This window comes from Canis aureus, chromosome 9 (genome assembly GCF_053574225.1).
Source record: "Canis aureus isolate CA01 chromosome 9, VMU_Caureus_v.1.0, whole genome shotgun sequence".
In the NCBI taxonomy this organism is placed as follows: domain Eukaryota; kingdom Metazoa; phylum Chordata; class Mammalia; order Carnivora; family Canidae; genus Canis; species Canis aureus.
In genome coordinates this window covers 79252145-79275061 of record NC_135619.1, presented here as the reverse complement: position 1 = coordinate 79275061, position 22917 = coordinate 79252145, and the positions used below count along the sequence as shown (strand labels likewise).

Genomic DNA, 22917 nt, shown 5'->3' with positions numbered 1-22917 from the left:
CTATTTTAAAAGGTAATTCATGGAGAACATGGGACCTTGAGTCTGTGAGTGGAAGTGAGTGAGAGAAACAGGGGATGTGGGACCATTTCCTGACCAGATGTCTTGTGTCTGCAGGTGTCCAGGGTGAGGTGCCACTGGTGGAATCTGGGGGAGAGCTGGTGAAGCCTGGGGGGTCCCTGAGACTCTCCTGTGTAGCCTCTGCATTCACTTTCAGTAGTTACTGGATAAGCTGGGTCCGCCAAGCTCCAGGGAAAGGGCTGCACTGAGTCTCAGTAATTAACAAAGATGGAAGTACCACATACCACGCAGATGCTGTGAAGGGCCGATTCACCATCTCCAGAGACTATGCCAAGAACACGCTGTATCTGCAGATGAACAGCCTGAGAGCTGAGGACACGGCTGTGTATTACTGTGCACACACCGTGAGGGGACCTCAGTTTGAGCTCAGATACACACCTCCCTGTAGAAGGGGATTGGGACGACTAGGAGGTGCACACTCCTGACTAGTTATCACTTGAAGGGCCAGAAGCAGGTGCAGATGGAGGTTACGGGCTGGTTTCCTGTCAGGGTCTGGGCTTCCTCTCCTTTGAGCAGTATTCCCCAAGGAGTCATATGGTCACATTATCCTGGTCTTATCTATTGAGACTCTGAATTAGAAATATTATTTTTATATGAAAAACACTTATAACATGTACAAAGGACAAAGTTGCTGACACTTGTTGATTACTATCCCTACATGCAAAAAAATTGCAATCTCTCCAGTTACATGAACTAAGCATTTACTGGAGACACACCTGCACTTGTGCGTCGCAGGTCCACTCACCTCAAGGAACAAGCTTGGTGGAAGCAGCATAAAGTGCATGCAGGATAAGAGGCCACAGAAGCATCAACCATCTAAACAAGAGAAGACAGATCCCTGTTGTGGTAACTGTCTTGAACAAGCCTCTCTGCAGTGATGTTAGTAACAACCTGAGAAGGAAAGGGAGTGCCCAGCAGGATGTTGTGTATTTGTGCTGTCTCAGGGTCATAAACACACACACACACACACACACACACACACACATACACAGACAAAAGTATTAAACTTTATCACCTTCACAATCGTGTCTGTTGACAGCAGCACAACCTCTTAGCAAGTCATAAATGCTTGGATGAAACCAGGAAAGGACACAGGCTCAGGGTTTGTGTTGTGGGTCTGTGGTGAAGATGGGATACTGCTTGAGGAGGGGCTTGTGTGGAGTCAGTGTCCCCCCTGCATCAATGCTGATATCAGCTCACTGTGTGTGACCTCTACCATCCCCATGTTGAAAAATAACATCCGTGTGATGGGAGGGGAAGTGGGGCCTGAGGGCAGCACTTAGGTCAGGAGATCCATCCTCATGAAGGGATCACAAAACTTAAATGCCCGGCCTTGGGAAGCTCTTTGCCTCCAGGCCCCATGTGAGGTAAAAGGGAAAGTACCGGCTAGGACGTGGGCGCTCTCCAGACACCACATCTGCCTGCACCTGGACCTCAGACATCCCAGACTCCAGAGCAGGGATAATGAGTGTTGCCTTTTTAATCCACCCACCCTGGGATTGCGGTGACATCACCCAGACACACTAAAACAGGGTCTCTCCTCTTATTTCTCCTTTACAGCCTGGTACCACGAAAAGACTCAGGTTATGACAAAACAGAGTAGGAAACCGACACCTGGACTCACTGTCCTCAGCCACCCTCCATGCTCCTGTGCTTAGTAGCTGTGCATCGTGTTGGTGCCACACATTCTTCCTACAATGCTGGGGTTTTGAGAACCATTAGTATCCTGGGATTCCTCCCTCTTTACCACTGAGGAGCTTTAAGCCAGCACATGCCCCATGGAAGCAGACATCTACATTTCAGATTTTCCTGTCTGCTGCTCATAATACTTTACAGAATATTCTGGATCAGCCTCCTTCTTGCCCTCTTCGCCACAGCTATATCTCCCCATGACAACATCCACACCTCTTACGTTCAAAAGGAGGTTGATTTTCCACCTGTAGACTTGCAGTGTTTGTTCTCTCAGACCTCTGAATGATTTCATGGGTGATCACAATGAGTCAATAACTATCTATCATATTCCAGGAATAAGACAATCTCAGAGACTCCTGATCCAGGAGTTAAGATCTCTTCCCTCCCAATGCTGTTATAGCAAAGACCGTGTGTGGAAATCCCTCTGCTTTATATGCTGAAGATCAAGAGGGGACTCTGGAATTTTATGTCAAAATCACCTAAATTAATTTCCCTCCCATCTCTTAGCTCAGTCCTGTGGATTCATTTTGTGTTTGAATGTATGTTGTACAATTTTTATTTTGTTTTGCAGTAAATAATGGTGACATATGTGGTCCATGCACATATTCTCCCTAGTGAGTGACATAGAGAGGAAAGCACCTCTCAACATGTGACACGGGCTTCGGGCAGGAGTTTGGACATCCTCCACAAGGACAAGGATTGCGGGAATATTATTATCACAACTCTGTGTCTTCATGCCATTGCTGTAGTAGCACGTTGGATGTTGTGGGCAGCTGGAAGTCCCCCTTATGCATGTGATGCCCTCAGGGATGGAAGCTGCTGGGTCTGGAGGCAGAAGAGAAGTCCTGTCTCATTTGGCAGGGTCAAAGGGACTGACATGAGAAACCAAATTGAGGTGGATCAGAGCAGAAAAGTGGAATTGAATTCCTTAACCTTGACATTTTCTCTAGGTCTGTATCTTCCTCTGTGTGTACAAATACCCATTCTAGCTTCTGCTCCAGAATAACAGCTTTATGACAAAGACGTCACATAGGATGCTGGTTCTGGGTCCTCAGAGAGTGTCTGTGGTGTGTGCTGCGGCCACTGTGCTGTCCTGTTTTGGCTGCTATTTCCTTCAGGCCAGGCGTCTACACAGGCATTCCTTGCCTTCAGTGGGCTGTATGTGGTCCGTGGCCAGAATGTGGTGAGTTTTAACTGTGTGTGCTTTGCTCTGCTTGTTAAATGAGCCCTGATACCACCTCCACTAGAACTGAGGCCCTGCAGAAATCTCTGGGCAGGAGATGTGGGTGGGTAAGGGTGCAGCCACTCTGGGAAAACATATGTTGTGACATCAGATAGGTAATAGTAAACCTACCCTATGATCCAGCAACTGCACTACTGGGCATTTACTATAAGAATACAAAAGTACTGGGACGCCTGGGTGGCTCAGCAGTTTAGCGCATGCCTTCAACTCAGGTCCTGTTCCCAATCTGGTGATCGTGTCTCATATCAGACTCCTGAAAGGAGCCTGCTTCTCCCTCTTTGTCGCAGCATCTTTGCATCTCCCATGAATAAATAAATAAAATCAGTAAAAGGAAAAGAATCCTGAGATACTTGGGTGACTTAGTAGTTGTGTGCCTGCCTTTGGCTCAGGGCATAATCCCAGACTATAGGGGTTGAGTCCTACCTCGGGATTCCTGCATTTAGCCTGCTTCTCCCTCTGCCAATGTCTCTCGCTCTCTCTGTGTGTATGTCTCTCATGAACAAATAAAACAAATGAAAACTTAAAAAAATAAAAGAATATTCAAAGGAAAACAGGACCATTGAAATAAAGACTCACTATTAGTATATATAAAACCAAATATAAAATCAGTGAGGGGGGAACTTGACAGGATAAGCCAACATTCATGTATAAAACAGGCAGAGCCTTGTGTGGACATGTTACACAGGAGGGTACCGACACATGAAGTAAGCCCAGGGGAGAGCACCTCCCACCGGGGTCTGTCAGGGAAATTCACATCAACCACAATGAGATGCCTTATACACTCACCACAAGGGCTCAGGTATGAAAGAAGCACTGACCAGACCATCCTGTGGAGCATATAGGACACCTGGGCGTCAACCCTGCAAGTAGGAATGAAAAATGAAACAGAAGCCCTGGAAAATCATTTTTTTGTTCCTCTTGAAATTAAAGATGGATAACCTACCACGTGACCAGGGGTCACCTGTGGATCCTGGGGCTGGGGCTACTCTCCCAGCTGCAGGGTCATGTTCCGCTGGTTTAGTCAGTGAAGGGACGGTCCTATTTGGATGTCCTTTGAGTATAAAACCAGCACCAGACCTAGATTTGATTCTTCACAACTATTAACAAGGATTGCTTTACATCTATAGACCACTGTGTGTAATGAATTCTGACATTATGAAGTATTCATATCTATGAAAAAATTACCTTTGCATTTCTTTTTGAGTTTTTAAAAATCTGTCATCAATATAGGTTCTTTTAGTGTACAGTATTTTACCTTCTTCAGAATACTTAATCCTACATATATTCTTAACACCGGTGTCAATGTAATAAGGTTTATTAATTACCTTTTAAATACTTTATTGTTAGGGATGCTGGGGTGGCTCAGTGGTTGAGGTCTGCCTTCTTCTCTGGGAGTGATCCTGGAGTCCAGAGATCCAGTTCCACATTGGCCTCCCTGCATGGAGCTTGCTTCTCTCTCTGCCTGTGTCTCTGCCTCTGTGTGTCTTTCACTAATATTTAAATAAAACCTTTAAAATATAAATATTTTTTGTTAGTGTGTGGAAACCTAGATATATTTAGCATGTTTATATTGCATCCTATAGATTTCCTGAAATTGTTCTTTAAGGATTTGGTTTTGTAGCTTGTTGGGTTTGACCTTGCAACAGATCATATCATATGGATACAAAGGTTTTTTCTGATTCTATTGATTTAATTATCTTTTGTTCTTTGTTTCCACATTTTCTGGATTGGAATTCCAGTCATTGCCCCAGTAAGGGTTTCCTTCTCTTCTATATGATGATTTGTCTGGACTAATTATGGTGTAGATGTATGACAAACCTAAGTGGAGATGTATTTCATGTATGACAGACCTAAATGGAGATGTATTTCATGTTGCATGTGCATGCGCTCCCTTGAACACAAAATACAATGACCAAAGTAGGCAGCCCTTGTGCTTCTTACACAACGGGACGTTGGTTTTGATGAGATATAGGGCTGGGATATTGGGTTTGGGTCATTGAATTAGTGAGGAATCCACAGCCTTCTGGGTCCCACAGATGGTTCTAGTGAAGAGGATGGTTCACCCCTCCCAGTATGTAGAACGAAATTTTCCCACGGGAGATTTATTTCCTTCCATTAGGGTGACACAGGATGTTCACAGTCTCTATACACTGGATGATTCTCGTGTGATTTTATTCACAATAATCCAGGGAACCAGGTGATATATGGGTGGCACAGTTTATTCCTTCCATATAACATGTTGAATACTCATGGTGGGAATGACCCCCTGTGAGGGTCCTGACTTGACAGAAGGGCTTCAGGTTTTAACTTTGTTTTTAATAAAATAATGTTTATTGGTGTACAATTTTTCAACATACAGAATAACACCCAGTGTTCATCCCATCAAGTGTCCCCCTAGGTGCCCGTCACCCACTCACCCCCACCCCCCGCCCTCCTCCCCTTCCACCACCCCCAGTTCTTTTCCCAGAGTTAGGAGTCTTTATGTTCTGTCTCCCTTTCTGATATTTCCCACACATTTCTTCTCCCTTCCCCTATATTCCCTTTCACTATTATTTATATTTCCCAAATGAATGAGAACATATAATGTTTGTCTTTCTCCGATTGACTTACTTCACTCAGCATAATACCCTCCAGTTCCATCCACTTTGAAGCAAATGGTGGGTATTTGTCATTTCTAATGGCTGAGTAATATTCCATTGTATACATAAACCACATCTTCTTTATCCATTCATCTTTCATTGGGCACCGAGGTTCCTTCCACAGTTTGGCTATTGTGGCCATTGCTGCTATAAACATCGGGGTGCAGGTGTCCCAGCGTTTCATTGCATCTGAATTTTTGGGGTAAATCCCCAACAGTGCAATTGCTGGGTCGTAGGGCAGGTCTATTTTTAACTCTTTGAGGAACCTCCTCACAGTTTTCCAGAGTGGCTGCACCAGTTCACATTCCCACCAACAGTGTAAGAGGGTTCCCTTTTCTCCGCATCCTCTCCAACATTTGTTGTTTCCTGCCTTGTTAATCTTCCTCATTCTCACTGGTGTGAGGTGGTATCTCATTGTGGTTTTGATTTGTATTTCTCTGATGGCAAGTGATGAAGAGCATTTACTCATGTGCATGTTGGTCATGTCTATGTCTTCCTCCGTGAGAGTTCTCTTCATGTCTTTTGCCCATTTCATGATTGGATTGTTTGTTTCTTTGGTGTTGAGTTTAAGAAGTTCTTTATAGATCTTGGAAACTAGCCTTTTATCTCATACGTCATTTGCAAATATCTTCTCCCATTCTGTAGGTTGTCTTTTTGTTTTGTTGACTGTATCCTTTGCTGTGCAAAAGTTTCTTAACTTGATGAAGTCCCAATAGTTCATTTTTGCTTTTGTTTCTTTTGCCTTCGTAGATGTATCTTGCAAGAAGTTACTGTGGCCAAGTTCAAAAAGGGTGTTGCAAAAAAAAAAGGGTGTTGCCTGTATTCTCCTCTAGGATTTTGATGTAACCTTGTCTCACATTTAGATCTTTCATCCATTTTGAGTTTATCTTTGTGTATGGTGAAAGAGAGTGGTCTACTTTCATTTTTCTGCATGTGGATGTCCAATTTTCCCAGCACCATTTATTGAAGAGACTGTCTTTCTTCCAATGGACAGTCTTTCCTCCTTTATCGAATATTAGTTGGCCATAAAGTTGCGAGTCCACTTCTGAGTTCTGTATTCTGTTCCATTGATCTATGTGTCTGTTTTTGTGCCAGTACCACACTGTCTTGATGACCACAGGTTTGTAGTACAACCTGAAATCTGACATTGTGAAAACCAGATATGGTTTTCTTTTTTAAAATTCCCCTGGCTATTCACGGTCTTTTCTGATTCCACACAAATCTTAAAATAATTTGTTCTAACTCTCTGAAGAAAGTCCATGGTATTTTGATAGGGATTGCATTGAACGTGTAAACTGCCCTGGGTAACATTGACATTTTCACAATATTAATTCTGACAATCCATGAGCCAATCCATGAGTATGGAATATTTTTCCATCTCTTGGTGTCTTCCTCAATTTCTTTCAGAAGTGTTCTTTAGTTTTTAGTGTATAGATCCTTTACCTCTTTGGTGAGGTTTATTCCTAGGTATCTTATATTTTTGGGTGCAATTGTAAATGGGATTGACTCCTTAATTTGTCTTTTTTCAGTCTCATTGTTAGTGTATAGAAATTCCATTGATTTCTTGGCATTGATTTTGTATCCTGCCACGCTACCAAATTGCTGTTTGAGTTCTAGCAATCTTGGGGTGGAGGCTTTTGGGTTTTCTATGTAGAGTATCATGTCATCGGTGAAGAGAGAGAGTTTGACTTCTTTTTTGCCAATTTGAATGCCTTTAATGTCTTTTTGTTGTCTGATTGCTGAGGCTAGGACTTCCAATACTATGATGAATAGCAGTGGTGAGAGTGGACATCCCTGTCTTGTTCCTGATTTTAGGGGAAAGGCTCCCAGTGCTTCCCCATGAGAATGATATTTGCTGTGGGATTTTCGTAGATGGCTTTTAAGATGTCGAGGAATGTTCCCTCTCTCCCTACACTCTGAAGGGTTTTGATCTGGAATGGATGCTGTATTTTGTCAAATGCTTTCTCTGCATCTAATGAGAGGATCATATGGTTTTTGTTTTTTTCTTGTTGATATGATCTATCATGTTGATTGTTTTACGATTGTTGAACCAGCCTTGTGTCCCGGGAATAAATCCTACTTGGTGGTGGTGAATAATTTTCTTAATGTGCTGTTGGATCATATTGGCTAGTATGTTGTTGAGAATTTTTGCATCCATGTTCATCAGGGATATTTGTCTGTAATTCTCCTTTTCGGTGGGGTCTTTGTCTGGTTTTGGAATTAACGCGATGCTGGCCTCCTGGAACGAATTTGGAAGTACTCCGTCTCTTTCTATCTTTCCAAACAGCTTTAGGAGAATAGGTATGGTTTCTTCTTTAAACGTTTGATAGAATTCTCCTGGGAAGCCATCTGTCCCTGGACTCTTGTGTCTTGGGAGGTTTTTAATGACTGCTTCAATTTCCTCCCTGGTTATTGGCCTGTTCAGGTTTTCTATTTCTTCCTGTTCCAGTTTTGGTAGTTTGTGGCTTTCCAGGAATGCGTCCATTTCTTCTAGATTGCCTAATTTATTGGCGTATAGCTGTTCATAATATGTTTTTAAAATCGTTTGTATTTCCTTGGTGTTGGTAGTGATCTCTTCTTTCTCATTCATGATTTTATTAATTTGAGTCTCCTCTCTCTTCTTTTTAATAAGGTTGGCTAATGGTTTATCTATCTTATTAATTATTTCAAACAACCAATTCCTGGTTCTATTGGTCTGTTCCACAGTTCTTATGGTCTCGATTTTATTGAGTTCTGCTCGAATATTAATTAATTCTTTTCTTCTGCTGCGTGTGGGGTCCATCTGCTGTTATTTCTATAGCTCCTTTATGTGTAAGGTTAGCTTTTGTATTTGAGTTCTTTCCAGTTTTTGAATGGATGCTTGTATTGCGATGTATTTCCCCCTCAGGACTGCTTTTGCTGCATCCCAAAGATTTTGAATGGTTGTATCTTCATTCTCATTAGTTTCCTTGAATCTTTTTGATTCTTCCTTAATTTTCTGGTTGACCCTTTCATCTTTTAGCAGGATGGTCCTTAACCTCCACGTGTTTGAGGTCCTTCCAAACTTCTTGTTGTGATTTAGTTCTAATTTCAAGGCATTATGGTCCGAGATTATGCAGGGGACAATCCCAATCTTTTGGTATTGGTTCAGACCTGACTTGTGACCCAGTATGTGGTCTATTCTGGAGCAAGTTCCATGTGCACTTGAGAAGAATGTGTATTCAGTTGAGTTTGGATGTAAAGTTCTGTAGATATCTGTGAAATCCATCTGGTCCAGTGTATCATTTAAAGCTCTCGTTTCTTTGGAGATATTGTGCTTAGAAGACCTATCGAGGGTAGAAAGAGCTAGATTGAAGTCACCAAGTATAAGTGTATTATTATCTAATTATTTCTTCACTTTGGTTATTAATTGGTTTAAATATTTGGCAGCTCCCACATTCGGGGCATAAATATTGAGGATCGTTAAGTCCTCTTGTTGGATAGATCCTGTAAGTTTCAGATAGTGTCCCTCTTCATCTCTCACTACAGTCTTTGGGGTAAATTTTAGTTTATCTGATATAAGGATGGCTACACTGCTTTCTTTTGAAGACCATTTGAATGGGAAATGGTTCTTCAACCTTTTATTTTCAGGCTGTAGGTGTCCTTCTGTCTAAAATGAGTCTCTTGTAGACAGCAAATAGATGGGTCCTGCTTTTATATCCAGTCTGAAACCCTGTGCCTTTTGATGGGGTCATTAAGCCCGTTCACATTCAGAGTTACTATTGAAAGATATGAGTTTACTGTCATCATGATATCTATTCAGTCCTTGTTTTTGTGGATTCTTGTCCTGAACTTCTTCTTAAAGGGGAATTTTAAGAGTCTCCCTTAAAATTTCTTGCAGAGCTGGTTTGGAGGTCACATATTCTTTCAGTTCCTGCCTGTCTGGGAAGCTCTTTATCTCTTCTTCCATTTTGAATGAGAGCCTTGCTGGATAAAGTATTATTGGTTGCATGTTCTTCTCATTGAAGACCCTGAATATATCCTGCCAGCCCTTTTTGGCCTGCCAGGTCTCTGTGGAGAGGTCTGCTGTTACCCTAATATTCCTCCCCATAAAAGTCAGGGATTTCTTGTCTCTTGCTGATTTAAGGATCTTTTCTTTATCGTTGAAATTTGCAAGCTTAACTCTTAGATGTCGAGGTGTTGAACGGTTTTTATTGATTTTAGGGGGGATATCTCTATTTCCTGGATCTGAATGCCTGTTTTCTTTCCCAGGTTAGGAAAGTTTTCTGCTATGATTTCTTCAAATACATATTTTAGCCCTCTGTCCCTTTCGGCACCCTTGGAACTCCAATTAAATGTAGGTTTTTCTTCCACAGGCTGTCGTTTATTTCTCTTAATCTAACCTCATGGTCTTTTTATTGTTTGTCTCTTTTTTCCTCAGTTTCCCTCTTTGCCTTCAACTTGTCTTCTATGTCACTCACTCGTTCTGCCACCTCGTTAACTCTCGTCGTTAGCACTTCTAGTTTGGATTGCATCTCATTCAATTGATTTTTAATTTCTGCCTGATTGGATCTAAATTCTGCAGTCATGAAGTCTCTTGAGTCCTTTATGATTTTTCTAAAGTCACCAGTAGCTGTATAATAGTGCTTCTGAATTGGCTTTCTGACATTGAATTGTAATCCAGATTTTGTAACTCTGTGGAAGAGAGGACTGTTTCTGATTCTTTCTCTTGAGGTGAGGTTTTCCTTCTAGTCATTTTGCTCAGTGCAGAGTGGCCAAAAACAAGTTGTATTGGGAAAAAGAGAAAAAGAGAGAGAGAGAAGGAAAGAAAAGAGAAAAAGAAAAAAGAAAAAAGGAAGAAAAAAAGGAAAAAAGAGAAGAAAAAGAGAAATAAAAAGAAAGAAAGGTGAAAAAAGGGGTGGGGGAAGCAATCAGAAATAAAAAAAAGAAAAAATACACGGGGGAGTATCTTCTGATTCTGTTTACTTTAAGTCCCTTGACTTCCCCTGGAACTTGGTCCCTCTAGCTGGTCTTCTGGCGGAGGGGCCTGTTGTGCTGATTTTCAGGTGTTAGCCCTTGGGGGAGCTGCTCTGCCCCCTGCCTTGTGCAGGGTTCATAGGGGTTTTTTTACCCCGTGACTCCGTAGGAGAAACAACCCCAGTGGCTGCCGCAGCTCTGGACCCCTGGATTCAGCTCCCACAGGAACTCCGTGCTCTCTGTCTGCCGGGGCCTGGAGGCTCCAGGGCCGGGCCGCTGATCTGCTCAGCCCTGGGCAGGAGTGTCCTTGCTGTCCTGGGCCCTCTGGGCCTCTGCTTGTCCCGGGGGGAGGCCAGATCCTGGGCTGTGTCCTGGCACCCTTGGCTCCTGGTCTACGCTGTTGGATTTGTGCTCCCCACCACACTGCCGCCTTTGTGGAGCTGCCGCCCAAGCCCCTCCAAGCTGCTCCCGGAGCCGCGCAGCCCCCTCTGCACGGAGCCTCTTCCTGTGCCCGAGCCCCCCCAAGCTGCTGCTGCCCTGCAGCCCCCTCCGCAGAGCCGCCGCTCGAGCCCCTCAGAGCTGCTGCTGGTCCCACCATGTGCGCTGCAGCCCTTAAGGAGCTCCGTGCACTCTCCTGGACGTGCACGTGTCTGTTAGTGTCCCTGGGAGCCTGAGGGCATCCCCGCCCTCCTGGGGTCCTGCTCTAACTCCCTGAGGGCACCTTTCCGCCCAGGAAGGTCGGTGCAGCTCCTGCTTCTCTGGGACGGAGCTTTCCTGTCCTGGGGACACTCCCCCCGGCCTCAGCCTGGCTCCTCGCAGGGCCCCACTCCCTTAGATGCCTTTGGTTTCTTTATTTCTTTTTCCCCGTCTTCCTACCTTGATAGAAGAGCGAACTCTTCTCACTGTAGCATTCCAGCAGTTCTCTCTTTAAATCTCAGGCCGAATTCATAGATTTTCAGGATAATTTGAAGGTTATCTAGGCAATCTGGTAGGGACTGGTGATTTGGGGACCCTACTCTTCCGCCATCTTGCCCCTCCTCCAGGTTTTCAGATTTGAATGCAATGGTTGTTGTGGGTGTTTCATAAAATGTGACTAATCCACGGAGGGAAGCTCTTGTGCCTCGACTCTTAAAATATTTTGAAGATCAAAGTGTGTTAGACATTTTCAGAGGTTTTAGGAATCACAGGAAATTCTCCTCTAGGATTTTGAAGGTTTCGTGTCTCAGATTTTGGTACTTCATCCATTTTGAGATTATGTTTGTGTTTGGTGTAGCTGAATAGTCCACATTCATTCTTATGCAGGTGGCTGTCCAATTTTTTTCAGATCGACTTGTTGATGAGGCATTTTTTCATTAGATATTTTTTCTTGCTTCTTGAGGAGAAGTTGCCCAAAGAGTTGAGGGTCCATTTCTGCGTTCTCTGCTCTTTTCCATTGATCTATGTGTTGTTTTTGCCAGTATCAGGCTATCTTGATGATAAAGACTTAATAATAGAGCTTTTCTGCAAATACTGTTTTGCCCAACAGTTGTAGGATTTTTTTTTGCCAAAATGTTTCTATTTGACGACTTAGGAAAGGAATTGAAGAAGATGCAAAGAGGTGGAAAAACTTCCGTGCTTATGGATTAGAACAATGAATATTGTGAGGGCACCTGTGTTGCTCAGAGTTTGAGTGCCTGCAATTGGCTCAGGTTGTGATCCTGGGGTCCTGGGATGGTGTCCTGCATCAGGCTTTTGGAAGGGAGCCTGCTTCTCCATCTGCCTATGTCTCTACATCCGTCTGTGACTCTCGTGAATAAATAAAAAAAATATTTAAGACAAAATGAAAAATAACTATTGTGAAAATCTCTATGCTGCCCAGAACCTTTTACATATTCAAAGCAATTCTTATCAAATCATCCTGGACATTTTTTCGCAGAGTATGAACATATAATCCTAAGATTTTTATGGCACACACAGAAATATTAGGGACACATTGATGCTCTGGCATTGCCCTGCTGTATTTGTTTTGAAAAGTATCCGTTAGCCTCCCTTATCCAGTGAAGGGTGCATTTTCCCCTGGAACTAGGAATAACATGTTGCAAAACATAGGTATCTCTCAAAAGTCACAGTGGACACACAGAAGGAGAATAATGATATAAGAGAGTCAGAGATACTCAGACACTTTGGATCTTCAGTATAAGGATGTTCTTTTATAACGTTTCCAGAAGATGAGTATGCGATGACCCAGTGGGATTTGTGTCTCTCCATCACCTTACAGGGTTGTGTTGTAGTGATGGTTGTGACATATGTGCCTTGTCACTTGCGAACATGTGGTGCCCTGTGTCCTCATTTCAAACCCACATCAGTGACTCTCCCTCTGGGCATGAGTTCAGATTCCCTTTAGGGTTTCCTCAATGGAACCCGTCAAGGGACCTACATGACTTATTTACTCTTTCTCATTATATTTAAATGCAATCATTTTTGTCATGGGATAGGCAAAAACCAGGTAACATGACCTGGTCATGTTGATATCTAACAGCCCTACCATCCTAATCCATAGTCTACATGTGAACTTACATGACGGTGAAGCTGTTTCAGGGAAGGTTAGTCCACTCATGGTCAGCAAGGCAGTGGAGCAGCTCCAAAGGCCCAGAAGCAAGGCAGTAGTTGGCTTTGCCAATTTCAGTAATATTTATACACATACCAGCTGTCTCCAAACACGCACACTCAGAACATAATGGGAGAGGATGGAGCAAGGGATGGAGCACACATTTCCTCTGGCAGTGTGCAGACCTGGATCTGAGATGGGCTTGGATGAATTTGTAAATTCACAGTGCAGTTGGCAGTGGATTGTTATCATTTGCTATTGGTTTAGTTTCCTCTTTAGATGCTCACACCCTACCTAGTTGAGGCCTGTTTTTGGGATTTTGTGACTCTCTTCCTGGCTGCATCAGAGAGCTGTTCTGAACATGGCCTCCTACCTCTGGCCTGGGGTTGAATGTTTGCACTTCCAGTCTTCAGAGAGGCCTCACAGGAGAGCCATCAAGCCCTTTCTGTCCTCAGTTTACTACTGAACCCCATGTTGACCCTGCTTGTGTCTAAGCTGGTTTATTTCTGGCATATGAATGAGTCTGTAAATGTCAATAAGAGGGATTCCTTTGGTGTGGACCTGGGATGGTCCTCTGAGCAAGGGTCTCATGGTCTCTTACTTTCTGCTTGCTGGTCTCAGGTAGAAGTCACAGGAACAAACAGGGTTCAGTTTATGGAAACACAAATCACAACGCCTGCACTCAGACATAATATTTACCCATCTCCAGAATCCTGTTCTTCTTAATCATCCGTCACATGGTGCCATTTTTTCTTTGTAGGACTCAGGGGGACCGCGGATCCTGGAGATTTCCCCACTTTGCCACTTGAGCACCATCATACCAGGTTCGCTCCATGCAGGACCAGCATTCTTTTTTTTTTAAAATTGGTGTTCAATCTGCCAACATACAGAATAACACCCAGGGCTCAAACCATCAAGAGCCCACATCCGTGCCCATCACCCAGTCACCCCCACCCCACCCACCTCCTTTTCTACCACCCCTTGTTCGTTTCCCAGAGTTAGGAGTCTCTCATGCTCTGTCTCCCTTTCTGATATTTCCGACTCATTTTTTTCTCCTTTCCCCTTTATTCCCTTTCACTATTTTTATATTCCCCAAATGAATGAGGCCATATAATGTTTGTCCTTCTCCGAATGACTTATTTCACTCAGCATAGTACCCTCCAGTTCCATTCATATTGAAGCAATTCGTGGGTATTTGTCGTTTGTAATGGCTGAGTAATATTCCATTATATATATAAACCACATCTTCTTTATCCATTCATCTTTCGATGGACACCGAGGCTCCTTCAACAGTTTCCTGCCACATTTACTATCAAAAATTCCCGATATATCTGTCGAAGGGTTCAAGGGTAGATATTTTTCTTCTCTTAGATGGAATATACTATTTGAATGTAAAAGGAATTCATAAAAAACTTACAGTGGAAAGGCAGCATTACACTGTTCATTAAGGAGGGATAAGAAAAATAGAAATATAGGCTACACAATGGAAAATGTTCATCCTCACACCAGTTTATTATATCCCAAACTCTGTATGAATGCAGCTCATTCTGCATCAGGTAAGCTTATCAAAGCCATTACAGAAAATCAAAGATTTGACTGGAGTGACACACAGTGACTGAGTTGATAGAGAGTTACAAATCAAACTTCATTACCTGAATCACTCTGAAATTCAGCTAAATTCTAAATTTAGCAAAATCATGTGATCCTTGATACAGCAGGGGTCCACATATCTCAGGAACCCTGCCAGTCTGTCCATCAGGTGTTTCAAGAAGGTCAGTAAGTCCTGTGGAGAGGAGCACAGGCCAAGATTCTGACTCACTGAAATGTGCACAAGGACATATGAACAAATCCTCTACAATTTAAGGGGTAGGAAAAAATCACTCTATGGGGACACTTGACACCTAAAAGCCAAGATTTACATGCAAAAAGCATTACAGAGTACCACGTGGATACAAAGTCTGAAGTCTGGAATATTACTTAATAAAAACATAGTTTCTCAAAGCAGTCAATATGAGCACACAAAGGCAGTCACAACAGTTTGACAAGTAGGACAAGAGGAGAACAGGTAGGACTCGAGATCCAGGAGTTATCAGGTAACATTCAAAAACATGGTGTGATGAAAAATGCCACTAAACAATTATGAAAAATAAGGGAAGAAAGTTGGAGGAGGTCCTTTCATTGATCCTTCAGGTGTAGATATCAGCTCATTGTGTGTGACCTCTACCATCCCCTTGTTGAAACCTAAGGCCCATGAGATGCGAGGAGGAGGTGGGGCCTTGGGGAGCACGTAAGTCAGCAGATGGATCCCCATGATGGGATCAGGAACCTTTTTCACCAGGACTTGGAAATCTCAAAAAAAAATAAAAAATAAAAAAAAAAAAAAAGGACTTGGAAATCTCCATGCGTCCTGCTCCATGTGAGGTGAGAGGGAAAGGACTGACTAGGACGTGGGTGCTCTCCAGACACCACATCTGCATGCACCTGGATGTCAGATGTCGCAGACTCCAGAACTATGGGAAATGAAGGTCTTTCTTTTGATTTGCCAAATCCATTTAGATGTTACAGCAGCCAGCATAGGCTAAAGTTTTCTTCTCCTCCTTCTTCTTCTTCTTCTTCTTCTTCTTCTTCTTCTTCTTCTTCTTCTTCTTCTTCTTCTTCTTCTTCTTCTTTTTTCTTCTTCTTCTTCTTATAATAATAATAATAATAATTAGTATTATTATTATTTAATTAAATACAATTTTCCAAAATTTACTATACACCCAGCGCTCATTGCATCATGTACCCTACTTAATGCCCATCACCCAGTTACCCCATCCCCACAACAACCTCCCTTCCAGTGACCCTCAGTTTAATTACCAGAGTTAAGTGACTCTCATGGTTTACCTTCCTCTCTAGTATTACCCCGGTCAGTTCCACTCCTTCTCTTTTGGTCTTTTTCAATATTTCTTATATTCCACATATGACTGAGACCATATCATTGCCTATCAGTGATTGGCTTATTTTCTTCAATATAATACCTCAAGTTCCAACCATGTGGACGTGAATGTTCCTTCATGTTATACAAAATTTCTAACAACTTAATTATACTTCAATTTATATATAAACCACATATTCTTTATCCTTTTTCCTGTCGAGGAACACCATAGTTCCTCCAAGTTTAATTATTGTGGACATTGCTGCTGTGAACATTGGGGTGCAGGTGACCTTTATTTAACAATATCTGTGTCTCTGAAGCTAATACCCAGTTTAGCAATGGCTGGGTCATAGGGTGGCTCTATTCTCAGTTTTTGAATAAATTTGATTCCATTATCTGAGGAGCCTGCACCAGCTTTCATTCCTACCAACAGTGGAAGTGTTCTCCCTTTCTCCACATGCTCTGCAATATTTGTTATTTCCAGCTGTGTTAGTGTATCCATTCTGAGTTGTAGAAGTGGTATCTCCTTGCGATTTTCATTTGTATTTCCCTGATAAAAATTCATGTGGATCATTTTGTTTTTTTAATAATAAATTTATTTTTATTGGTGTTCAATTTGCCAACATACAGAATAACACCCAGTGCTCATCCCGTCAAGTGTCCCCCTCAGTGTCTGCCACCCAGTCATCCCCACCCGCCTCCCTCCTCCCCTTCCACCACTCCTAGATCATTTCCCAGAGTTAGGAGTCTTCCATGTTCTGTCTCCCTTTCTGATATTTCCTACCTATTTCCTCTCCCTTCCCCTCTATTCCCTTTCACTATTATTTATATTCCCTAAATGAATGAGACCATAAAATGTTTTTCCTTCTCTGATTGACTTATTTCACTCAGCATAATACCCTTCAGTTCCATCCACATCGAAGCAAATGGTGAGTTTACCTCTTGTAGGAATACATATCATGTTTGTATACCTCTTGTAGGAATACATATCATAAAATTTTCTTAAAATAAATAAAATGAAATTAGAAAAAATAAGTATACAATATACATATAATATAAACATTAAAGAGAAAATTTAAGAACAAAATAATGGTGTGAAGATTAATTACATTAAACGAGTATAGAAATTGGGAAGACAAAAGAGAGAAATGGTCATTCTAAGTAGACAAATATCTGATTCTCTGGGAAAGGAGATTACAGATATATGGAAGAAGCACATTACACAAAATTATAGCACAAATACACCAAGGTCCTACGTGGAGCCTCAGGTGGACGCTGTCTTCTTCCCAAGGTCACCAGCTGGTTCTGAAGATCAGGTGTACACTGTGCACATGCAGAGACCACAAGCTTTTGCTGGACCCATGAGGATCCTCATGGTTAGGATCTGGATTGGAGGACCTCCCACCTGCATGGAACAACCCCTTGATCCTTCAGGTGCTGATATCAGTTCCCTGGGTGTGACCTCTACCATCTGCATGCTGAAACCTATCGCCCATGTGATGTGAGGCAGAGGTGGGGCCTTAGGGGAGCACTTAGGTCAGAAGGTGTGCAGCCTCATGATGGGATCATGTCCCTTATACACCAGGACTGGGAAAGCTCCCACACACTGGACCAATGTGAGGTGACAGGGAATGGACATGCTAGGATGTGGGCGGTGGCCAGACACCACATATGCCTACTATTGGACCTCACTGTTCCCAGGCTCCAAGTCTATGGGAATGAGTGTCTGTTGTTTGATTCATCAAGTCCATGTAGGATGTTCCAGCAGGGGACCCAGGATAAAGTAGTTTATATTGTCTTTATTTAAATGCAATTTGCCAGCATATTGTATAACACACAGTCCTCTTCACATCACATGCCCTCCTTAATGCTGATCTGTTATGCCCAATATTGCAAATCCGAGAAACCCCCAAGGAGCCGACACCGATGCAAATGCAAGAGGGTTTATTAGCAAGCTCGATCTTGGATCCCAGTATACCCAACACAGTGAAGCAGGGACTTTGACCCTGAAGTGGGTTACAGCTGGTTTTTTTATGGACTGGTCTAGGGGATTTTCAGAAGGGGTGGAGGTATTTCTCAAGTTCTGTTTACATTCTGATATGGGGCTTTCAAGGGCATGGAGCTCTGTTCTCATTCTAATATGGGGCTTTCTGCCACTGGCTTGGGCTGTTGTCTTGTGATATGGGGTTCCCTGCTGAGGACATTCTGCAGTTTTTTCTGTAAAGTTCAGCTCTTATTTACAGGGGCCTAAGATGGGTGTACTTGTGATAATGCTAAACTTGTGATGGAATGGCCTTAATTTTTCTCAGCCTCCACATTTCCCCCTCACAGAGGAACCTAATGAAAGACCAAAACATGGGTCCACGTTGGTCTCTGAGTGAGCCAGGGGGAATGATTAAACCATGATTCAAACCAACCTTGTTGCTGTTCTTGCTCCCGTTTATGTCTAGCCAAAACTTTTCTGACTTTTGCCACAGATTCCTGGACCTTTCCTGAGTGGACAGTAAAGAAGCAACACTCCTCTTTTGTGGCAGCACATAACCCCCCTCCTTGCTTGCAAAAGCCTCTCTACACTTAAGATGCTCCCATCTTTTTAAACCTTAAAAGACTTTAAAAGCAAGGCTGAATTTTGTGCACATTTTTAAATTGCTAATGGGGATTGGTCGTGGCACAAAGAGGACAGAGCATAAGCAACATTAATGGGGTAAGTGAGAACGATGCAGTCTTCGCTTTAGGGGATTGTGGCCTTTCCATTCTGGAACAAAGTCCATGATAATGGCGTGTGGGTCAGCTGTCCAGAAGTGGGTGTAGTGGACCCAGGGAGTAATACCATCATCCTTGAGAGCATTGGGAGTGGTCAGGATCACAATTTAGTGTCCCTTCTAGCGAGGTTGAAGTGTCTGGTGTTGGTATCTCCTCACTTACACCCAGTCACCTGGCCGGTATCCATGGGACCCAGAGGTCGCCCAGTCTCTTAGAAGGCCATCATCTATGGTCACAACTGCTCATGGATTTGTAACATTTGGAGGGAGAAAAGGAGTTAGTGATTATCAAATTCAGCAAGTACCTCAGGTTTTAAATTGGAGATAAGAGGTGGAGGAAGACCGAACATTATCTCGTAGGGAGTCAGTCCGATCTTATATGGGAAGTTCCTCACCCTATATAGGGCGAAGGGGAGGAGAGTCACCCAGTCCCCGCCAGTCTAATTTGTTAAAGTATCTTTTAATATTCTGTTCACCCTCTCTACCTGTCCTGAGCTTTGGGGCCTATATGCACAATGTAATTTCCAGTCTGCCCCAAGTGCTAGTGCCACTCCCTGTGTTACCTTAGAGATGAATCCTGAGCTGTTGTCTGATCCAATCTTAACAGGAAAACCATACCTCAGTTTTTTTACCCAGTGGCCCTCTTCTTTGCAAAAAGCACATTGGTTTTTGTTCAGCTTAGGGCACTCCTGATGGGGACCAGGGCCATCCTCCTTACATGTCCCTGAAGCCAGCATCTTGAGGTGCCTCAGTCGTTCCCGGAGGTCCTCCGTGGTTGTGACCAGCAGGATCTTGGCCAGGCCTCAGGTCTGATGGTCACATAGTTTGGCTTGTTTCTCTTCCTAACTTTCTCTATTATTATAGACTCTTTCTGCTACTATTACTAAGTCCTGCAAGCTCTTCTCTCCTAGTCTCTCTACTCTTGCAATTTCTTTTTAATATCCAAAGCGGCCTGGTTAACAGAAGCCATGATAATTGCAGCCTTTGTTTCTGGGGCTTCTGGGTTCATAGGGGTGTACTGCCTAAAAGCTTCCATGATTCTATCTAAGACGGCTGCTGGACTCTCATCCTTACCCTGTCTCACATCATATACCTTGGCCAGATTGGTAGGCTTGCAAGCGGCAGACTGGAGACCTGCCATTAGAGTCTGGTGGTAGACCTGGAGCCTCTCCTTACCTTCAGCTGAGTTGTAGTCCCAGGTGGGGCGGGATAAAGAGAAGGCAGCATTTATGAGGTCTGGGTTTTGAGTCAGCTGTCTGTCCTCTCCCAGGACAGACTTCCAGGCTTCCATCTGAATTCGTTGTCTCTCTTCGGTGGTGAAGAGATCCTGCAAGAGCTGTTGGCAGTCATCTGAAGTAGGCTGGTGGATAAAGAGAATAGTATCTAAAAGCACGATTAGATCTCTTGAATCTGGAATCTCCAACCAGGCACATGCACATGAGAATCAGCTCAGCAAGCCGCACCCCAAGAACGCCAACTGTAAGGTCAGGAGAGGAGCAAGTTCTTGACCAGCAGCACTGGAAACCTAGAGGGGTATATGAGGGATTTACAGTATATAGAACTAGATGGTACTCTTCCTTTCTTTCCTGTTTACTTTTGGTTTTTCCCCTTTTTAATTCTTCTTTTCCTTTTTTTCCTCTCCTTTGTGATTCTTGGAATTTATTGTTTACTACTTAGTTTTAAAATTTGATTTTCAGTTAAGGGGATCTTTTGCTTTATTTCATTCTGTATTTTGTTTTCAATTTCTGGCCTCCTACCTTGTCAGAATTATCTAGGGTGAAATTTACTCAGGTTGTGGTTAATATTCTTGATGCAGCCCGCTGAAACTGTCACTCTGCACTGAGAAAAATGGCTAGACAGAAGAAATAACCACAAAAGAAAGAAACAGAAATAATATTCTCTGCCTCAGACTTACAGAACTTGGATTACAACTCGTATTCAGAAAGCCAATTCAGAAGCATAATTGGAAAGATACTAGTGGCTCTGGAAAAAGCATAAATGATCAAGAGACTTCATGAATTCAGAATTTACATCTAATTAGACAAAATTTAAAAATCTCAATCGAATGAGATGCAATCTAAACTGGAAGTCCTAATGATGAGTCTGTTTTCTTAATAATAAATTTATTTTTTATTGGTGTTCAATTTGCCAACATACAGAATAACACCCAGTGCTCATCCCATCAAGTGCCCACCTCAGTGCTAATGATGAGTCTTAATGACATAGAAGAAAGAGTGAGTGACATAGAATACAAGTTGATGGCAAGGAAGGAAGCTGAGAAAAAAAAGGGAAAACAAAAGACCATGAGGAAAAGTTAAGGGAAATAAATGATGTGGGTGCACACTCCTCACCACTTCTTGTCCTGAAGGCCCAGGAGCAGGTTCAGATGGAGGTTCTGGGCAGGTTTCCTGTAGGGCTCTATATCTTCTCCATGGAGCATATTCCCCCAGGGAGCCTCTATAGACTCAAGATTATGAGTTGACTACTTCAGTGTGTGATTTTAAAATTTGTTTCTTTATAAGAAACAGTTATTTGTATATTCACAGAGCACACAGTTGCTTACACTTCTTACACTTGTCACTAAATAGGAATAAATTACAAATATCTCCATTTTGAGGATGTCCAAAATAGGTTAACCTATATAAGCACCTATAAAAAAATCGACGTAGAGAGAAACAATATGAAATATTGGAAAATGGTTAGTGATCTCAAGAAAGCAGCACAAATCATGAAATGATAATAGAAGATGCCTGAGGTACTACCCAGGGTCTCAGGTGGAACCTGTCTTCTCCCAAGGTCACCAGGTGGTACTGAAGGTCATGGGTACACTGTGCACAGAGACCAGAAGCTTCTACTGGATCCATGTTTATCCCCAGGATGAGGAGCTGGATTGGAGAACCTTCCATCTGCAGGGAATAACTCATTGACCAGTCAGGTACTGATATCAGTTCCCTCTGTGTGACCTCTACCATGCCTATGTTGGAACCTAATGACATTGAAATTTGGAAGGAGGTGGAGCCTTAGGGGAACACTTAGGGAAGGAGGGTGAAGCCTCAGGATAGGACCCTATCAAAACACCACCAACACTTTTCTAGGGAATGGAACAAGCCTAAAATTTGTAAATAAACAGAAAAGATTCTGAGTGAGCAAAAGAATGTTGAAACAAAAAACAAATCAGGGCAGCCCGGGTGGCTCAGCGTTTTAGCACTGCCTTTTTGTCCAGGGCTCGATCCTGCAGACATGGGAACAAGTCCCATATCCGGCTCCCTATATGGTGCCTGCTGCTCCCTCTGCCTGAGTCTCTACCACTATCTCTGTATCCTTGTGTCTCTCATGAGTAAATAAATAAAAACTTAGAAAAAACAATGCAAAAGTCAGGACAAACGTATGGTCTCATTCATTTGGGGAATATAAATAATAGTGAAAGGGAATAGAAGGGAAGGGAGAAGAAATGTGTAGAAAATATCAGAAATGGAGGTAGAAAATGGAAGACTCCTAACTCTGGGAAATGAACTAGGGGTGGTGGAAGGGGACGTGGAGGGGGGAGGGCATGAATGGGTGACGGGCACTGAAGGGGGCACTTGACGGGATGAGCACTGGGTGTTATTCTGTATGTTGGCAAATTGAACACCAATAAAAATAAATTTATTATTTAAAAATACTGCAATAAACATAGGATGCACGTAAAAAAAAATAAAACAGACAATGCATCCTTAAGACATGAGAAAATGCTTTCTGCCCCAGACTGGAGGACCTACCAGTAAAAGTAACAAGAAAACTACATTAAAAAAAAGAAAAAGTGGTAACCTTGAAAGAAAATAATTAGTTTTCCTATGACAATGTCTTAATAGAGTCAATGAGTAAAAATGTCACATAAAACCTGGAAGAAATAACTCATGAACTCAGCAAAAGAATCAGTATATAAAATCAGCAAATAAAATAAAGATATATTCCTACAAAATAAATAAAAATTACATGTACAAAATTAACAAAATAATCCGATTTCCACTAGCACCAAAAATAAATATTTAGGATTAAAATTTATTAACAAGATGAAAATTCTCCAG

The 22917-nt window shown here is 42.6% G+C and overlaps 1 pseudogene across 1 annotated transcript in view; it reads left to right on the top strand.

The window, feature by feature from the left end:
• Positions 1-22917, top strand: part of LOC144319979 (immunoglobulin heavy variable 3-23 pseudogene) — a 187361-nt pseudogene that overhangs the window by 60706 nt on the left and 103738 nt on the right. The gene's annotated exons all lie outside the window — the stretch shown is intronic.